The following is a 20,239-nucleotide window of genomic DNA, read 5'->3' on the forward strand; positions in this document are numbered from 1 at the left end:
GAAATTCCAGCTTCAGAGCACAAAGACATAAACCCAGGGCCTGTGTGGGCAGTTAGGGAATGTTTATAGCCATGGAACAATCTACAGGAGGAAGCAGGTGGGTGAAATTTGCCTAGGTTTCCTCCATGCAGGTAAATCACTATCTTTAGTTCATTTAGAGGGAAAACAGACCCATTTCCCCCCAGCTTTTTTAATGTGCCTTTTCATGGATTTTGCTTGCAAATCTGCAGGAGTTATTTTTCTTCTATTAAATATTAAAGTGCCTTTCTAAGTAGAAAAAGGGGGCGAATTAGGTCTGGTACACACCTTCCCTGCCACTATTTACTATCTGCTGTGGGCCACGGCAAATGCCAGCCCCTAACACGTTATTAAATCAGGCCTGCTCAGATGTTACACTGGAGCTGGGTGCAGGGAAGGCAGGTTGAAAACAATGTGGGCTGTCCCTGTTCTCCCTAGTGGGAGCTTGCCCTCCCACATCCTCACCTCACCCCTCCTTCCTCATCCTGCATGCCCACCTTGCCCTTTGGCAAATTCACCACCAGCTAGGTGCAACTCGCTCTCCTGGAGCAGTAATCATGTGAAGGGGATTTACTTTTTCAAGCCCATTATTTTTTTCCCCAATGACTCTTTCTGCTTGATTAGTTCAGGATCAATATGTCTGGTAGGCAGAATGTGACTGGGCAAATGATTTATCAGTGTCAGGGGTAGCTTTGGGCTTTGTCCATGTGGCTCTCTTCTCCATGGGGACTTCCCCCTCCTCGCCCTGACACACACACACACACACACATGCACACACATACACATATGCACGTGTGCATGCACACACTCCCTGCTCTGCAGTTCTCTCTGCTCTTTTCCTTATCTAAATTCTGCTCACTTTGCTGAACAAGGTGAATCCAGTTTCCTCTCTGATGCTTGTCCTGTGATCCCTAAATGGCGACCATGATGTTTCAGATGACTATTCTGGTTCCCTGATAGATGGTGAACCCCTTGAGGAAAGAAAGGACTTACATCTCAGAAACATGGAGTGGTGGCAAGAGGACTGGATTTTCAATTCGAATTCCTGAATCGTGACTGTGGGGACTTAGGCAAATTATCCAACCTCTAGGAGCCTGCTGTCTCATGTTCTATAGAGCACCGTTGTTATCAGCCTTCCTACATGTTATGGGTCACCTGGGGATCAGGGTGGGCCTGAGGTTCTGGATTTCTAGCAGATTGCCAGGTATTGCCAATGGTGCTTGTCTGTCATCACACTTTGGGAAGCAAGATCCCTGGGAATCTTCAATGAGATAATATGTGTCAAAGCATCTTATAAACTAAAAGACTCTGTCACTGCTAAACCTTGGATCACTTTTGTCTCCTTTCTTTCTTTTATCCCCATTTCAAATCCATCAGCAAATTCCACTGATGCCACCATGGAGTGGATCCTGAATCGAACCCTTTACGAGGCCTCCACCGCTTCCAACCTTGCTTAATTGTCATCACATCTCTGGACTAGAGATTATTGCAGTAGATTCCTAATTGGTCTTCCTGCTTCTGTTCTTGACCCCTGGCCCCTACTTCTCTTTTCTCCTTTCTTTGCTAACAACTAGAGGATCCTTTGACAATGTAAATCCAATTGTAAAACTCTCTTCCCCCAAACTCTTTAGTGGCCTACAGGGCCCAGCCCCTTTGGCCCTTGACTAAACCAAGTGTTTAGACTAACTGCCTCCCCCTCGCCCCCTTGCTGGTTTTTATGAATGTCAGGCTTCCATGCTGTGACACTTACTCCCTTTGCAAGAACGTGGCTTACTCTATCATTTTGTCCAGATTGCTATTAACTTCCTATCAAAAGCAGCAATCTCTACCTTCTTACCCGGCTTTATTATATTGTTCAAAGCAACTATTATTTCCTAACATTCTATTAAATATTTATGTGTTTATTTATGATCTGTCTTATTGACTAGAAATAAGCTCCATGGGGCAGAGTGCCATCTGCCTTGTTCTGCTCTGTATCTCCAGCATCTGGAGAAGTGCCTGGCACATAGTAGGTTTTCAGATATTTGCTGGATAAAAGAATGAAAGAATAATTCTTAGTTAATTAAATTGCTTTGTACTGATACGTAACAGAGTAAGTACTTCCTAAGCATTTGCTGAGGCAATCATTGATTGGATTTTAAATGTGCAGTCTCTGGATGTCTATTATTGAGGCAGTTACTTATTTTTGCTTTGGGTCAAACCAGACTAGTACAGGATGGATCCTCACAACTGAAAAATGTGGACTTTTGCGCAAGAAGTAGAGGCAAATGACTGAGCTCTGGGAAGCAACGCTTGTGGGAGTTAAGATGAGTTGGAAGTATCTTGGCCCCTCAGGACCACTCATCTTTTACTTAATTGCTCCTTTGCCAAAATGATGTCAACCACCCCCACCCCTGCACCAACCCCAAACCAAACAAGCAGACACACACTCACAAAGCTAAACAACAGTCCAACAAAACAAAACAAAAAAACAAAACAAAAAAAATTAAGCCCTAAAAGGAAAATTAAGCCCTAAAAAGAAAGGGATAAAAATGTACAAATGGGTGCACACGGAGAACAGCTTCTCAAGTTGGATAATGGAATCTCTTTTTACTTCAGCTCATTTAAAATAGCACATTAATAAACTGAACCAAATGTGGTGCTACAGCTGGTTTTATTGGTCATTAACATTTACAGAGCCACGTGAAGTCATGTTTTCCAATTTTGAGATTAAAAGATTTAGCTACCCTAATTATCGGCCTCGGATCAGGGGCTGCACATGAGCTCGGCCAGCAGCACACAGTCATCTTTGCCTTCATGGTGCAGGTGAATTGAAAACAAATACATTTCTTGGCCTTTGGCAGGATTTGACTCTAAGGTGGGGTAGAGCCAGGAGCTGCCCTGGATTTAATTCTGTGCCTGTTCTTCCTATGCATTACCTACATTTAAAGCAGAATTGTAGGTTCTGGAAATTTCCTTGTACTTACACACCATTGAGATCCATCTTTGAAGCCTGACTTTCTACTCTGGTTCTGATTGCTTTTCTGTCCTCTGTTCAGTGAGGTCGAGCTGTTAATTGTGTTATTAGATGTGGTTAAAATCTCCACCTGAGCATGCCTTTTGGTGGAAGTGATTTAACTCATCGGAAATACTTCTTGCCAGATCATGTGTCCTGATTTTTGGTTCAGGAAATATGTCAGGCTCAAGGCAGAGGCAGAGGCAGAGGAAGAAAGCAAGTGTGAAAGAGCAGGTGAGGGGAGGAAAAGACGGACCACCACAAGCATTTTATCAAGATCCCTCTCCCTGCCACCTTCCTTGTGTGCAGCGCTGGGATAAGTGCTCTGGGGAGGCTACAGCAGAATCGTTTATCAGGGTCAGTCCTTGGCTTGGCTCCTGGTGCAGGGTGTGTGCCATGTGGCCCCATCACCAGGATGGTGACTTGCGGGAAGGTTTTGCACTTAGGGCCCAAAAGGTGTGTGCAATTGATGTGGCTTATGGATTGTGGGATGTGGCTGACTCCAGAAGTATCCTTCCTTCCCCTTGCCCACCCAACAGCACCTGCATGTGTCCAGCCTGGGAGCCCCCATGGAGGCAGTTGGCCCAGAGGGAAATGTAGCTATCCTGATACAGTTTTTCCTGAGGCTAAGAATATAGTTTCTGGCTGCTGCAGAATAGAATATTGTTGCATGCTGCCTAGACCTGTCCTAGAGAATGTTTCTGGACTAAAGGGGGAGAATTAGTCTGCCCTGTGATTACTTAATGTTTCTGAACGTGTCTGATCAATTTGGGTTAGAGTTTGCTTTTCACTGGGACTTAAAGATCAGGGCAGACTAAGGGTTGAGATCTGAGTGACACCTGGTTTGGAAAGTAAGAGATCAGGTGGTCTTTTGTTCTCTCTGGGCCTGAGCTTCCTATTCTGCAAAATGAGAACATCTGGCCCATCAAATAGCCTTCCATTCTACACTTTAACAGAGACAGCGGGGAGCCAGGGGTGGTCCTGGATGTGAGGGTTGCCATGATCATCTCGGTGTGCATTAAGATACCTGGCACCTTTGTAACGGTACATGGGAGGAGGGAGAGGCTGGGGACAGGAAGGAACTCTTGCATAGTTCTGGATCATGGTTTCAGTTAATGTGACTTATGATTTGATTTTTTCTATCAGAGCCCCTGAACTCCAGACCAATGTCCTCCTGACCACTGAGCCCCACATTTTTTTAAAACTTTATTTTCAAATACTTTAAAACTTACAAGACAGTTACAAAAATACAAACCCCATATAAAGAACTTCAACATACCCCACCCACCCTGACCCTCAGATACCAGATCCACTAATGTTAACATTTTGTCACATTTGCTGTTTCTCCCTCCCCTCCCCTCTCCTCCCCTCCCCTCTTTATCTATCTATCTATCTATCTATCTATCTATCCATCCATCCATCCATCCATCTATCTGAATGTCTGGCTATCTATCAATCCATTTTCTGAATACTGAGTGTAGGTTGTATACACTATGTTCCCTGAACGCTTAATGCTGCCAGTGCACATTTTCTAAGAACAAGGATATTCACTTGTATAACCACTTTGAGTATAGTTATCAAGTTCAAGAAAATTAACATCAATGTAAAGCTTACGGTCTATATTCCCATTTTTTGTATGTATCAATAATATCCTATTGAGCCTTTTCTCCTCACTGCTAGATCCCATCCAGGATCATGTGTTGTACTAAATGTTGCTGTTTCTTTAGTTGCTCTTTTTTTTTAAATTGTGAGAACATGTAAATGACATAAACTTTCCCATCTCAACCCCTTCCAAGCATATCTTTCAGTGAGATTAATTATATACACAATGATGTGCTTCTGTCACCATCTTCCATTAGGAAAACTTTCCCATCTTTCCAAACAGAAACTCTGCACCCATTATGCATTAACTTCCCAATCCTCCTGCCACTCCACCCCTGGAAACCTGTACTCTAATTTCTGCCTTGATGAGCTTGCATATTCTCCGATATTTTCTTGTTAGTTACCACGAGGTTTAATTCAACATCCTAAATCTATAACAGTCTCTCTTTGATACCAACTTAACTTCAATAGTAATCACAAACTATGTTCCAGTATCCCTTCATTCCCATACCATTACATATTTTTTGTCACAATTGCATATTTATAGATTATGGGTCCAAAACCCATGATTTATCATTACATTTTATGCATTTGCCTTTTAGACCCTGTAGGAAGTAAAAATGCAGTTACAAACCAAAAATTCCATTTATATTTACCCATGTTGTTACCCATTTTGGAGACCTTTATTTGTTCATGTGACTTTGACCTATTGTCTAATGTCCTTTCCTTTCAACCTAAAGAGCTCTCTTTAGCATCTCTTGTAGGATCTGTCTAGTGGTGATGAACTCCCTCAGCTTTTGTGTAACTGTGAATGTCTTATTCTCTTTCTCATCTTTGAAAGAGAGTTTTTCCATAAATAGAATTCATAGTTGGCAGTTTTTTACTCTCCAGCACTTTAAGTATGTCATCCAACTGCCTTCTTGCCTCCACGATTTCTGAGATATCAGCATTTGATATTATAGAGACTCCCTTGTATGTGACATTTTGCTTCTCTCATTGGCGTTTGCCAGTTTGATGAAAACATGGTGTAATGTGGGTCTGTTTGGTTTATCCGGTTTTAAGTTTGTTGAGCATCTTGGATGTGTATATTCATGTCTTTTGTTAAATTTGGGATGTTTTCAGCCATTATTTCTTTGACTATTCTCTCTGCTCCTCTCTCTCGTCTCCTGGGAAGCCCACATTATGTACATCAGTATGTTTGATGGTGTCCTGTAGGTTCCTCAGGCTCTGTTCACTTTTTCTTCGTTCTTTCTTCTTTCTGCTCTTCAGACTGGATGATTTCAATTGTCTTGTCTTTAAGTTCACTAATTCTTTCTTCTGCAGCTCATAGATACTGTTAAAACCCTCTAGGGAATTTTTAATTTCTGTTCCTGTGGTCTTCAGTTCTGTTTAGTCCCTTTTTCATAATTTCCACCTTTCTGTTGATATTCTCTTTGTGTTCATCTTTGTTTTCTTGGTTTCCTTTAGTTCTTTGTCCATGTTTTCCGTTATCTCTTTGAGCAGATTTAGGACCATTATTTAAAAGTCTTTGTCTTGTATGTCCCATGTCTGGTCCTCCTCATCCATGGTTTCTAATACTTTAATTTTCTCCATTGTCTGTGTCATTGCTTCCTGTTTTTTTTTGTTTGTTTGTTTGTTTGTTTGTTTGTTTTTGTTTTTGTATGTTTTGTAACCTTTTGTTGAAAGCTGGACATTTTGATATTTTAATGAGTGATTGCTGAATTTAGACTCTGAAGTGTCTGTTCCTTAAGCTTATATCCAGCTAGTTTTATGACAGAGCTTTTCCTGAATGTCAGCAGCTAATGAACAATAAAGAAGAAAAAAATAAAACACCTTTCCTAGTCTTTGCAGATTGACCTGTGAGTGTTCTCCTTCAGAGCTTATCCAAGCAATGAGTGTAGGGAATAGCTACAGGACAAAGTGGAGGGGTCTCCCTGATGCTTTCTGCACATGCAGGTGTGGCTTAGGAATTCCCCTGTTCACACAGATACAAATGTCCCCTCTTCCTTAGGAAACAGTTTCCTCATGGTTCTGGGTACTGCACTATGTGTCCTATGGTCAGTAATTCCTTGCCCCAGGCAGCCACAAGTTGACTTGTTCTCACACTGTGTTCTGTAAGAGAGCTCTGTGATCTGCCTTCTACACACAGGGTGAGTTCTGGGATAGTAGGCTTGTAATGAGTATCCTGATTCAGTACCTCAGGCTATGCCCAGAGAGATTGGATCAGACATACATGCTCCCAATATGTACATGAGGGTTACTCTACTCCCTCCAAAACTGGGACCAGGAACCTGCCCTGGAAGCAAAGGCCAACCTCAGGCTGAGTTGATGTGGGGTTGGGGTGGGTGGGGAGCTAGGGCACCATAAGATCCCACCACTTTTGAATAGGCTTTTTCTTGATTTGGCATATGTCGTGTTACTGCAGTCCTTTAACTGTTTTCTGGAGCTTTGAGAAAGATGTTTCTGCCAGTTCTTACTGGTTGTTCAGAGCTTCTGTGGGGGGATGGAGCCCTGAAACGTTTCACTCCACCATCTTGATCCTGATTCCCCCACTTTAATTCCTATCTTTCTGCTGTTATGATTTCACACACTTGGCTTGTAACCATCAACAGTCATGAATTTTCAAAAAGACTCAACTTGATTCTTGATTCTATAGCATTTCTGCTCCATCTTCAAAAAGGGCATTAGTCCTTATATTGTGAAACTTAAACCCTGCTTTCTACTGGGCTCTTTCCCCATATTTAGCGTGTAACTATCCATTTAGTCTCTGCTACATATACGACGTGAGGAGGTGAAGGTGATACTCCTAAAAGTGGGGCAGCTTTCCTGGCCTCTGTGCTTTGCCTTTATACCCACACTTTACTGCCAACTGTGGTCTCTGGGGATCTAAATCCCCTGATACATTTTTAACTTCTTGCTAACATTTGAAGCTGAACTAGAAGGAAAGTCTAATGGCTTGAAACTCCTTTGGTTATTTTTCCGATTTTCCTGCATATAATTCCAGCATTCTTGGTCTTTTCCCAAAACAATCCCAAATGCATTTACTCTGAGGCATGGTTCTAAAGTTGGGGATTGAGTTATAATCGGGTGAAACGTAATTGAAATTATATGACAACTATGAACTATATTAAATTCTCAAATGTCTAAAGTACACACAGAAATATAAGAGCCCAAAGGGACTATATGATCTATTCAGAAAGGTAGTTTCCTTGTTGTCAAATTCCCTTGTGGAATTCTAATATGCCCTTTCTCATTAAACTTCTTATTTAATATGGCACTGGAATTTTATCATGAGTATAAAATATATTGCTTTGATCATTTCTGGCCAATCTTGTTCTACCAAATGAAGTCAAAAGAGGCACATTTTGTCATCAATCAACAGAAATATATTGACCTTGTGCTGGGTTCCACAAGCTCTATGCTAGAAATGTAAGCATAGTCTCAGCCCTGAGTGAGCCTTCCATCTAGTTAGCAATAAGGTGCTCAGATGACAACTAACCACTCAGAGAGTAATTAAATACTAAATGGTGCTGAACTAGCTTTGATGCTAAGTAGCAGTCCAATTTCATGGAGTGATAGGGAAAGGTTTTCTGGATAACGTGGGTCTATGGTTTGTTGTGGAAAAAGTCAAGCTATCATCCTGACTTCCATTCCGTCTGTCCTATTGGTTGCTTGGTTACAAATCAGGCCCCAAATAGTACACTCATGATGACCCAATGCAGAGGCTATTTCCTTAAATGATGTTATGGAAACTTTATTCCCCTAACATTTAGATAGGGGCATCTTAGAAATATAAAACTAGCAGTCTCCTATTAGTCCAAGCTGTCTTCAGATTCCATTTTCTACACTTTATTTACCAAAATGCCACAATTTCTTAAGATATGCATGACATTTAAATGAGGCCACTTGAAGTTCCTTTGCCATTTTCCCAGTGGTGGAGACGGGAGTTTGTACAGATGTATTTTGATAAAGTACGATTGATTAGACCTCATGTCTCCGTTGTTCCTTTCCCTTTAGCCACGTGGTGTGTGGGTGAAGCTCCCGGGGAGAGTAATCGGCCCATCCTCTGCTTCTCTGCTTCTCATATAGAAAAGGCCTTAGCTTATGTTCCTCACAAAAATGCAGACTTAATTTTAAGTAGGGCAAAAGAGGAAGGAAAAACAGATTCCCAAAACACAAGACATTCTCTTTAATACAAACCATATTTTCCCTCTAAATTATGATATGTGAGGGTCCCTATGCACAGTTTAGAGGTGATAAGGTAGGCTTTGGGAGGGTTTGTGGAACTGTGGTTGCTATTTTGGCCGATCTTGGCTCACATCTCTTGGGTTTTCTTGTTGGATTCATGGAATATAGCTGGGCCACAGTGAAACGTGAGAAACTCTTTAGAAAAGTGACTGTGGAAATAAATAGCAATGAATATTTATGTGTCTAGACCAGAGGTCAGTACCCTTTTTAAAGTTAGGAAGGCCTTTAGTGGGGTTAAATGTGGTCTATAGGGACTATAGGTTGCCAGTGGTGGAGCCAAAGAGTAGGCCATAGGGGAAGGAAAGAAGTAGGTGAGTTGAAGGAAAGGAAAAAGGTAGAAACTTAAGAAGGAAAAAGGGATTCAGGGAAAGAAAGTGTCCATAAGGGATTAAACGAGTAGTTGTAACCAGCAATAACTTCTGGCTCTATTTAAGGTTACATTTTATCTTTGGTTTTGGTTGTTCCAGATGAAAACTGCTTGATAATTGAAAAGGTGTTTGGATTTTCCTGTAGTTCTACTCTCATGGGATAAAGAGTAGGTTATATAAATTACTGGAGGGTCAGGGTGGATAGAACCTGGAAAACTCTCATTCTAGGGGGGAAACTCTCTTAAATAATGGGTCAGGGTGGAACGGAGGTAATTGGTATAGAGACCAACTAATTAACCTCTGAGATGGACAGTTTCCTCCCTGCCTGTCCCTACCCCTTCACACTTGCTGGGTGCTCTTAGCTACCCTGACAGTGGAGGGAAAAATGGTTTCTGCCCTCTCAGGAACAGCTGATCACCACAAACCTTGTTTGGAAAGAATTTTAACATGTTTGGCAATTAATCAAGATAGTTTTCTTCCAAAAGGGAAAGCAGAAAAATTTTGTGTGATATTATTTGACTAGTACTGGGAAAAAAACTACCCAAGAAAATGGGTTTCAACACAGGTTTTAGTCCTTATATAGTACCAAGGATTTCCCCCTACAAGCAAAGCTTAGGAGATAGGGTTATTTTATCTCGTTTGTTTATTTTAGCTTTTTGTTTTTGAATTCCAGGACCGCTTCTTTCAACCACCCATCTGCCCATCTATTGCCATGTTTCAACCAACATTTGTAGGGAGCCTTCCTTGTGCCAGGAACAGAGCTAGGCACTGTGGATGGAGATGCATGAGAAATGGTCCTTGCCCTTGGGGAGCTCGCAGTCCAGTGGGACAGGGAAAAGGAGAGGAGAGGAGGGGAGAGAGGAAAGGGAAGGGGGAAAAGGATAGAGAGGGAAGCATTAATTACAACAGCATGATAAATGCTGCAATAAAGTTCAGAAGCAGAGTGCTCAGCTGCCCTACAGAGCTGTAGGGCACGGATCATCTGTTTTACCTCAGTCTTCTAAAAGTCTTTGATTCCTCTAATAGTAAACTATGAGCCCCAAATCTCAGGGCTGCTGGATTAAGTACAGCTTTAAATAAGTCTTGCAGGTTGTTGCTACTACTCATTCAAAGTAGAAGATGGAACAGATATTTTTGAAGTCACAGACCTAAATTTAAAGGCAAGGGAGATAGAAGGAAATAAAAAAAAGACAGTGAAGAGGGAGATGACCATGAGGTTTATTCTCAGGGCTTGTGGATTTCTGAATTTATGTACTCTCAATTCTCTTTCCTCTGTGGTACATAAATATTCACTGTAATGTGGCCGTGCTCCTTGCCTGTTGCAGCCTGTCTCCAACCTGCTGTTTAACCTGACATTTTGAGAGGCTTATCCTAATCCCTAGAGTTTCCCTTAAAACGGAAGAGGTGTGGGGGGTTGATTGGGTTCCATATCTGTCACTCCACCCAAGACCAAACAACAGCTGCTGACAGCTTAGACCAGGTTGAGCAGATACTTCATAATTTTTCCAGCTCCTTTGCTAAGCCAGAGACTTTGGGCTCTACAAAGCCCTGTTGCAGTCAGGAGAAGGGATGGAGACAATGGGAACACACAAGTTCCCAGGAGAGTGGGTCAGGAAGGCAGAAAATGTAGTGAAATACTCCTGGGGTTTTTGTTGCTACCAGAACCACATATAGGAAAGGGAAAATAAGAAGTTGGGATAACTTTTCTTATTGCTGGTGTTTGAATACTTCCATTATCAAAGTCAATGGTTGTGCCATGATGGAGAATCTGCTCTTATTTATCCCACTGAGAAGCATTTTTAATGGTGTTTGCTACGGAGGAAGAGATCTCTGACCAAAGCAAAAGGAGCATTCTAAATTCACGCTTCACCTTGAATATACAGCTTTAAAAAGAGCTAAAAGCCTCAGTGTAGAAAGAACAGTTTCTCCAGTAGTTTATACTCTCCTGAAATGTAAACATATGTTTGTTTGGGTTGTTGAAAGTTGAGCTACTTGGCAGAAATTTCTGTAAATTACGTGGTTGCGGCATATACTAAGCCTTTCAGTAACCCTGACAATGTGATTTTTAACAGTTAAGGGCAGGCAAAAATTATCAGAACAGGCTAAAAGAGAAGAAGATGGAACAGATATTTTTGAAGTCACAGACCTAAATCTAAAGGCTAGGGAGATAGAAAGAAATAAAAGAAAGCATGAAAATAGCTTTATAAAATGTCATATTTGGGGCATCAAGAGCCTGACTTTCTGGAAAAGAGGGTTGGAATTCTCAAGTCTTGCACTTGATGAAGAAGGTGTATGAAGAAACGTAGACTATATCCAGTCATCTAGATGGACCCAGTGATACTTACGAATCTTGTCCTCCATTACATCATGTAAGTCCTGAACCAAAGTCCAAAATAGATTGGAACAGTCCTGTAGGGGCCTGGTTGGGGTCAGGGCATAGGAATTAGCAAGTTAGAGAGTCAACAATGCCTGCATAAAGCTTTGAAATCTTCTCAAGGAAGACACCATAGTGATATAAAATCTCTTACTCCACACTGAGCTGACCCATTTTCCTGGATGAACATGCAGCTCACCAGTACATCAGACAGTACTAACCCCACCAGCCTTCTTCACCTACCTTCCCTCCCCTCAATCCCAGCCTGTGATTGGTCCTGCCTTGCCAGAGCCTTATGCTTCATGTGAATATCTTCTGAGACTTTGGGGTGGGAGGGATCAGTTAAGTCTTAGAGCCCATTAATAATTGAAGGAAATCTATGAGCACCCCACCCTCCAACTGAAACCTGAGAAAGATGGCCCAGAGATAAGCCTTTAAAAGTCTAATCCTAGAAGTTCACATTTTAATTAACACATATTTCCCTTTAATGACATGTGCCAATATGCCTATTACAGCACCTTGAGGAACATATGCTGACTACATGTGGAAGTTGTTCCAGTTTGCTAATGCTGTTGTTATGCAAAATACCAGAAGTAGATCGGCTTTTATAAAGACGGTTTATTTGGCTACAAATTTACAGTCCTACAGCTATAAAAGTGTCCAAACTAAGGCATCAACAAGAGGGTACCTTCACTGAAGAATGGCCGATGGTGTCTGGAAAACCTCTGTTAGCTGGGAAGATACATGGTGACTTGATGACTATAGACAAGCAAAGATTCTTCTGCATTAAAAACACCCACAAGTAAGTATATTTTAAATAAGTATATTCCAACTATAGATTCTCTTGAATGTTCACCTTCCAAATCCTAACTTGTGAGGAGAGACAACTTTTGGATGATAGACGGTGCTGGAGCCCCAGCCAGGCTCATCTCAGCAGTTTGGACACAGACCTTTCCTTTATCTCATACAGAAAATGTTAGAAGCTTCTCTGCTGATTCTAAACTTAAAATGCTGCTAAAATTCCCTACTGAATTATAAATCTATCCATAGTGTGTGTTTTCCCAGACCTTCTCTAACACTCATATCATCAAATACTTTAATCTTTTTGTCAATGATGGATAGAAAATATCTTATTTAACTTGAATTTCATTAACAAGTGATATTGGACATCTTTATGTGTAAATTAGTCATTAATATTTCCTTTTATATATAAACCTGTTGTTGCCTTCAGCCCATTTAATTGGATCATTTGTCCTTTTAATTCACTCATAAAAGCTCTTTGTTTATGAACAAAATTAGGTTTAGTTCATCAAAGCTTGTTTTAAAAGTCTAAAATTATATAGACTTTAAAGTGTATATGAATTATCAAACTGTTCAAACTGGCTAGTCTTCTGGGTATTTGTAAACCTTCAAAGTCCACTCAATCTTCAAGCTGTTTGTTTTTTCTTTTTTAAATATTTAAGCCTTGACTACTAAATTAGGAAAAATAAAAGTCCTCCAAATCTACCCTGATATTTTCAAATCTGTCTCCTTTTTTTGGTGACTCCCACATCTCTAATATGTACAGAAATACCAAGTGAGGAATGGGAAGAGTTGTGGAACAGTTTTCAGCCTTTTCCTTGGTGTCTCTAAGATCATGCTCCAAATGGGATGGAGGAGTAGTATTGGGAGATGAGATCATGGACAGGTGTTGCTGTGGTAGGTTGGATTATGCACTTCAACAGAAGACAAGTTCTTAGTCGAGTTTTTATGCGTGTGGACTCGTGCATGGATAGGGCCTTCTGGAGATATTATTTATGCTTGGGGTATGGCTCAACAGAGTCAGAGTGGGTTTTGACCCCTATTCCTGGAGTCCTTTGTTGGTGGGGAAATTTGGACATAGAGAAAGCCACAGGGAGGAGCCGGAAGCTGGAAGTCAGCAGAAACTGAAGGGCAGAAGCAAGGAGTGAGGTTGCCATGTATGAGAGGCAAGCAAGGAACCCCAGAGATTGCACCAAGCCAGCAACAGAATGATGCTGATGTTGGGAAGAAAACTTTTCCTTGCTGATGCCTTGATTTTGGACTTCTAACCTCCCACACTGTCAGCCAATGAATTCTGGTTGTGAAGCCCACCCTTGATGGGGCATTTGTCACAGCACCTGGCAAACTAAATTTTCCTCTTGGTCCTCACACTCTGTTCACCATAAGGGAATTTGGCAACCCCAACTGACCATTATGCCCTATGGGAAGTCCCATCCCTTCACCATCTGATTTGTAGGTCATGTTCTAACTTAGGAAACCATAGGTTAAAAAGAAACCCACCCTGAGCTGCAAGGGGGACACACACTACTCATCTCATCTCCAGCAACTTATAAATGGATGGAGTATAAAATCAAGAGATGGCCTGATTCCAAGGTGCAAGTTTTGGACTTGTAATTTCCTTAATTAAGGAATCATAATTTAATACAAGGCATTTTAAAAGCCTCAGTGTTTATAATCATAGGTAGGCACAGGCATCCCTGGGCATGTCCATCTAAATGGATTTCCCCCTTTTGGGCCCTAGAACTTAGGTCCCATGCGGAACGTGCCTAAGATGAGAGATGTGATGGACATATCTCTCCGGGACAAGCAGCAGATGGGTCTGGTGGAAAGAACACTAGATTGGAGCTAGAAGATCCAGGGTATTCAGCCACAAACTTCCTGTGTGGCTTCAGGCAACTCAGATTTCCTCTTGAAGCTTAGGATTCTTATGTTGCCCTCATGAGTGGTTTTCAGACTCAGTTCCATGGAACCCTAGGGGTCTCCATGGAAGGATTTTAGTAGTTCTGCAAACTTTTCATTTGCATTTCCTTTGTAGAATCTATTTTAACTGTTTTAAAACACTAATAAAAATAATACCCCTTCAGATATGTGTAATATATTTTAACATATCTGAGAACATCAGTGTATTAAAATGTGCTGCTAGGTTAACTCATTTGAAATGGACATGAGAATAGAACACTGCCATCTGGATACATGCATTTGATAAGGAATATTGCCATTCTGCACTGCTCACGCTCTCTTCCTCTCTATCTCTTCAATTCTGACATGCCTGCTGCATCTCTCCACTCACATAAAATTGCACATGTGAGTTTGGGACCATGAAACATTTGCTCCTGCTCAGTTACCGGCCAGATAAAACTCATTTGCATTTGCTCTCCTTTTGGCATAATACTTGTTTGTGCAGCCACAACTGACTCTCTTACATCTTGAACACATCACATTAGAGGATGCTTCCTTCCTGACTTTATGATTAGAAATGTAAGAATTTATGAAGCGTTACTAACAGTTCAGCTTTGAAACAGATATTTCCTACCACTTCTCTTTCAAGCTTCTAGTTGAATTCAGTTGAGCAGAAATCCAAGTTGTAAGACATGTTGCTTTAAAACAAAACGAAACAAAAACGATTACCATTTGCAACTACTTAACCAGATGAATCAGTATTTTCTGGGTAATGTGCAACTAAATAAAAAATAAAAAGGAACCTAAAGATAATTTTTACATTCATCAAATCAGTCTCAGGGTTGTCAGTGATTTACTTTATAATAAAGAAATATGGCGTATGTGAACTCGTAAAATGTATACTAGTAAAATTCTACTTTTATTTGTTTTAAATGTTAGGATCCTTCGTAAGATTTCATTTTTATTAAGGGTAACTTTGTTTAAGAAGCAGGGAAGTCCACCAAGTCAGATGACTTTCAAGATTCCTTGCAGCTCTAACATTCTGTAATCTTCCAAGCTGGGTGTGAACTGCACGTCGGGAGGGCTGAGTCGGGCTGGCAAAGGGGAGCTGATGGGCAGACTGTGTTCCTCGCGGGAGCTCCCCCTTCACCTTTTGAACCAAGAGGACTGAGAGTCTGTGTGCACATAACTCCTCTGGTCAGTGTTTCAACTGTTCAGCAGAGCAGTCCTGGGAAAACCCACATGGTATATAAGAAGTTATCAAAGCTTTTAAAGATTTTATAAAATATGATTTTTGTGGGGCATATTGTAATTATTTTGAAATGTGCTAAAAAGCCATTAAAATGTATTGCAGTTCCCTGGACACCTCCTATCTCTTCAGGAGACAATATCTGATAAGATGTTGGGAGGAACAGGGCTTGGGGTTGCGGAGGGAAGTAAGCTAGGTATGGGGGTTGCAGTGACCCTCAACAGCAGGCATAGGGGGTACGCATAGTTGGAAGTAGGGGTTCTGATTTGTTTCAACTATCACCTTTGATGCCACCCTCAGCAGAGCTTAGCCTGTTTCCAAGGCCCCCCCGGTGTGGGCACCATGGCCTAAGAGCAACTACTGGCCCTGAAGGTGGACATCACCCAACGGGGCTTGCAGGGCCTGCAGAGATAGAACAGAGGGGAGCACGGTTGTTTGCACCTGCCTTATTCTGATGGCTCCTCTCTTAAGGAGAGAAGTAAGGGTTGGATTTGGAATGCGGGAGGGCAGTAGCTCCCAGTGGTTGCCCTGGGACTTTATCTACCCCCCTGGGGTGGCACTCTCCTGATTCTATCTTTGGTTATGGTATTAGTTAGGATAAATGTTCACTTGCATATAACAGCCGCAAAACATAAGTGGCTTAAATAATATAGACTTTTATTTTTCTCTCATGAAACAGTTGAAGCAGGAGGTCCAGGGTGTGCATGGAGCTCTGTTCCACAAGGTTATTTGGAGAGCCAGTCTCCTTCTATCTTGTTGTTTCTCCATCTTCAGGGTGTCACCCTTATATGAATGATCCAAAACATCTCCCCCATGTCCATGATCCAGTTGAAGGAGGCCTTCACCATTTGAGAACCCAGCCTGGAAGTGGAACGCATCACTTCAGCTCACATTTTTTGTTCAGAACTTGATTATATGGTCATGCATAGCTGCAAGGGATGCCGGGAATGCACTCTTTATTCTGTGCTGTGTGCCTAGATAAAACTAAGGGGTTCCATTATTAGAGGAAATTTGACTGCTTGAGAGTTTAATGGAGTGTGGATCAGTTTGCTACTTTGTGGAGCACAGCAAACCTGGTCTCTATCACAGCTGTAGATTGTCAAGGCTGGGGAAGGGAGGTCTGGCAGCTCCTAGCCTAATGGCTGGCACTTCAATACTGCCTTTATCAGTATTTATTTTTCTGAGAGATGGGTAATTCCAATTTCTGCTGACCCCTGCAACTCCTTAAGGATATCAAGTTAAGAAAGGCAGGTCTAGATTTTCAAGGGACCCAAAAGGATGATGTGTAGACAAGAAGATTTCAAACTGTATCCTGAGTGCCCCCAGAGTTCTCTAGAGTGTTGCAGGCAGATGGAAGGAAATGGGAATCAAGGGCTCTTCAGCTTAAACTCCAAGCCCTCCTTAGTAGTCCAACCAGATTGCCTCACTCTTACTTGTTTTTATTTCTTTGAAACTCTGTAATATTTGGGGCTATAAAATATGGTTTTTGCAATTTTGTTAGCCCATCAGAATTGAAATGCTCATAATTCAGAAAAGAGAGATTAAATAACGTATTAGATACTAATACTATAATAGGCCTTTTTCCTTGTGATGAGTAATGGCTTTGACCATGGTTTTGCAAGGAAAAAACTTAAATGGAAAAGAACCGAAAAATTCCAGAGTTGAAAAATATAAAGCATCAATGGGATCGTATACTTCTATAGAAGCAATTACATAAGGCTTCAAAAGTTACAAAACACTTCTACATCTGTCCCTCAATTGATTCTTCTTGATTTACAGCTAAAGAAATAGAAGCACAGAGAGGTAAAGTGACTCGCCCAATTTTGCACAGTTGGGAAGTATGAACTGTGTTAAACAGGATTAAATTTAGACTTTGGAATCTTCACTATACACATCCATTTCCCTATATTTGCTTATATCTAGCTGGTGGATCAAGACCCATCCTGTGGTACTGGGACCGGAGCCATTTCATCTTGTGAGCTTGGTTTCTGCTGGAGCAGCAAGCAAATAGTCTCACCAGCCAAGACTGTGCTTCGAGTCCCTTTTTTCTCCCCCCTCCCTTCCTCCTACCTTTCCCATCCCCCTGTCTTCCTCCCTCCCTTCCTTCCACAAATGTTTGAGAGTCTATTATAAATCAGGCACTGTCCTAGGCACTAGAAATACAGTAGTAAAAAAGCCTATGGAATCTTTGTGAAGCTTAATAGATTCTAGTGGGAGAAATGAACAATGAAAACTTAACTAAACATGATATATTTTCACATAGTGATAACTGCTATAAAAAAACTTAATCAGGGCAATAGGATGGAGGATAGTGGGGGTGAGTAGATGCAGAAAGTCTATTTTAGGTTATCATCAAGGGACAATGAGTGATACATGAGCAGGGATCCGAATGAGGGGAGGAGGGAGCCATGCAAATATCTTGAGGAAGAGCATCCCAAAATGATGGGAGAGCAAATAAATGATTAATATGCTTGACACGGAACTTCAAGGAGACCCATGTGATGGAATGTAAGCAAGGCTTTTTTTTTTTTTTTTTTTTTTTTTAATTGTTTTGCTTTGTGAGGCAGGAGAGAGAAAGAAGGTAGCTAATTTCAGAAATAGATTCCTTTACTAGTTGAAGGGGATGGGATTCTGTGCAAAAGTGGAGAGATGGGCTTCAGAAAGGACGGACTCATTATCCCTGGGATAGGAGGGAAGGGAGAGAAGATAGAACAGATATGCAAGGGTCGGTAAATTCGGGAGGAAAATGAGTTAGTTCATTTCTGAGTGCTTCTATTTTCCTAGTAAAATACCAGGTGAAGTAAGAGGAAGTGGATGGGGGGCAGCAGAGGGACTGAAGTTCTCCCAGGAGAGGGGGAAAGTGAATTTACAGGCAAATGTAGAAGGGTTGCCAGGCAAGGTTGCTGGTTCACTTGAAGTTTGTAGTCTTAAGTCTTAGGTGAGACAAATCATTAAGGCTGTGTACTTTTTCCAGCCATGCCTGGTGTGCTGGTTGGAATGTATTATGTCCCCCAAAGTACCATTATCTTTGATATAATCTTGTGTGGGCAGACGTATCAGTGTTGATTAGATTGTAAGTCTTTGAGTGTTTCTACGGAGATGTGACCCACCCAACTGTGGGTGATAGCTATGATTGGATAATTTCCATGGAGATGTGGCCCCGCCCATTCAGCGTGGGCCTTGATTAGTTTACTGGAGCCCTATAAAAGCTCAGACAGAAGGAGCGAGCTTGCTACAGCCAAGAGGGACACTTGGAAGAACCCACAGGAGCTGAGGGAGGAGCTTCAGCTTACAGAGACATTTTGGACCTGGCCTTTGAAAGCAGACTTTTGCTCCAGAGAAGCTAAGAGACGACAAATGCCCCAAGAGCAACTGAGAATGACATTTTGGAGAGAACCTGAAGCCTAGAGAGGAATGTCCTGGGAGAAAGCCATTTTGAAACCAGAACTCCAGAGCAGATGCCAGCCAAGTGCCTTCCCAGCTAACAGAAGTTTTCTGGATGCCATTGGCCATCCTCCAGTGAAGGTACCCGATTATTAATGTATTACCTTGGACACTTTATGGCCTTCAGACTGTAACTGTGTAACCAAATAAACCCCCTTTTATAAAAGCCAACCCATTTCTGGTGTTTTGCATTCCGGCAGCATTAGCAAACCAGAACACCTGGATACAAGTGAGAGTAAGCAGGGAGGTAATTGAACCATGTGCTAGGCATTTTCCATTTGCCTTTTCAGACCCATTCAGCATCCTTCCCTACCCTGATTTGTGCCCTGGGAGGCTGACATTTACGAATGCCTCAGTTGATCCCTTGCCCTCTGGAGTGAGGTCTGGCCAGTGGCCTGCACAGGGAGGAGGTTGGAAGGCAGGAGCAGAAATATGCTCCCTTCCCAATGGCCCCTGGTTGGCAATGGCTGCATCTCTCTCCTGCCAGGCAGCCCTCTCCTAGGAGCTGGCTCCCTTCAGGTCCCAGGAGCCACGCCTTCCTCTTAGTCCTTATGTGCCTGAGTGGTGACTTCTCCACTGTTGCTAGCTTTGGAGTGTTTCCCTACCCCCTGCTATTTTCCCTTTACTTGTCTATACTTTGGAAAACAGTCCCTTTACTAAACTCTCTTCATTTGTCCTATCTTTGTTTCATCTATTTCTTCTCAAGACCGTGATTAATGCAACCTGGCTTTGGGTGTGGTCAGGCAAGCCAGATGGAGGGAGAAAGGAACTTGAGACTTGTGGGTGTGTGCAGGGAAGAATGATGATGGAGAAAAGGCTCTAAGCAGAATGGTGAGGTGAGTGAGGGATTGAGAAGGGTGAATAGACTGTGAAAAAGTGGCAGGGTCAACTATTGGGAAGTCCCAGTGGGATCAAGGGATTGGTGGATTTGGGGTACTAGAGTGTGTGAGCTGAAAAATTAGGAGACCAACCTCAGAGAGTAGAGTGCTTAAAACAGAAAAGTTAGGGTGATAGTTATTGAAAACATTCACGTCGGTGAGTGGTTCTCAACCCCAGCTGCATATTGCAATCATCTGGGCATACTTTCAAAAATGCTGCTACATGACTTCATCTCCAGAGATTCTGATTTACAGTGGATCTGGTTGGGGCCCTGGGCTTTGTAATTTTCGAAAAGTCTCAAATGACTCAAATGTGTATCCAGAGTTGAGAACCACTCGTCTAGAGCACAAGCGTGGGAGTGG

Source organism: Choloepus didactylus, chromosome 17, assembly GCF_015220235.1.
Source record: "Choloepus didactylus isolate mChoDid1 chromosome 17, mChoDid1.pri, whole genome shotgun sequence".
Classification (NCBI taxonomy): Eukaryota; Metazoa; Chordata; class Mammalia; order Pilosa; family Megalonychidae; genus Choloepus; species Choloepus didactylus.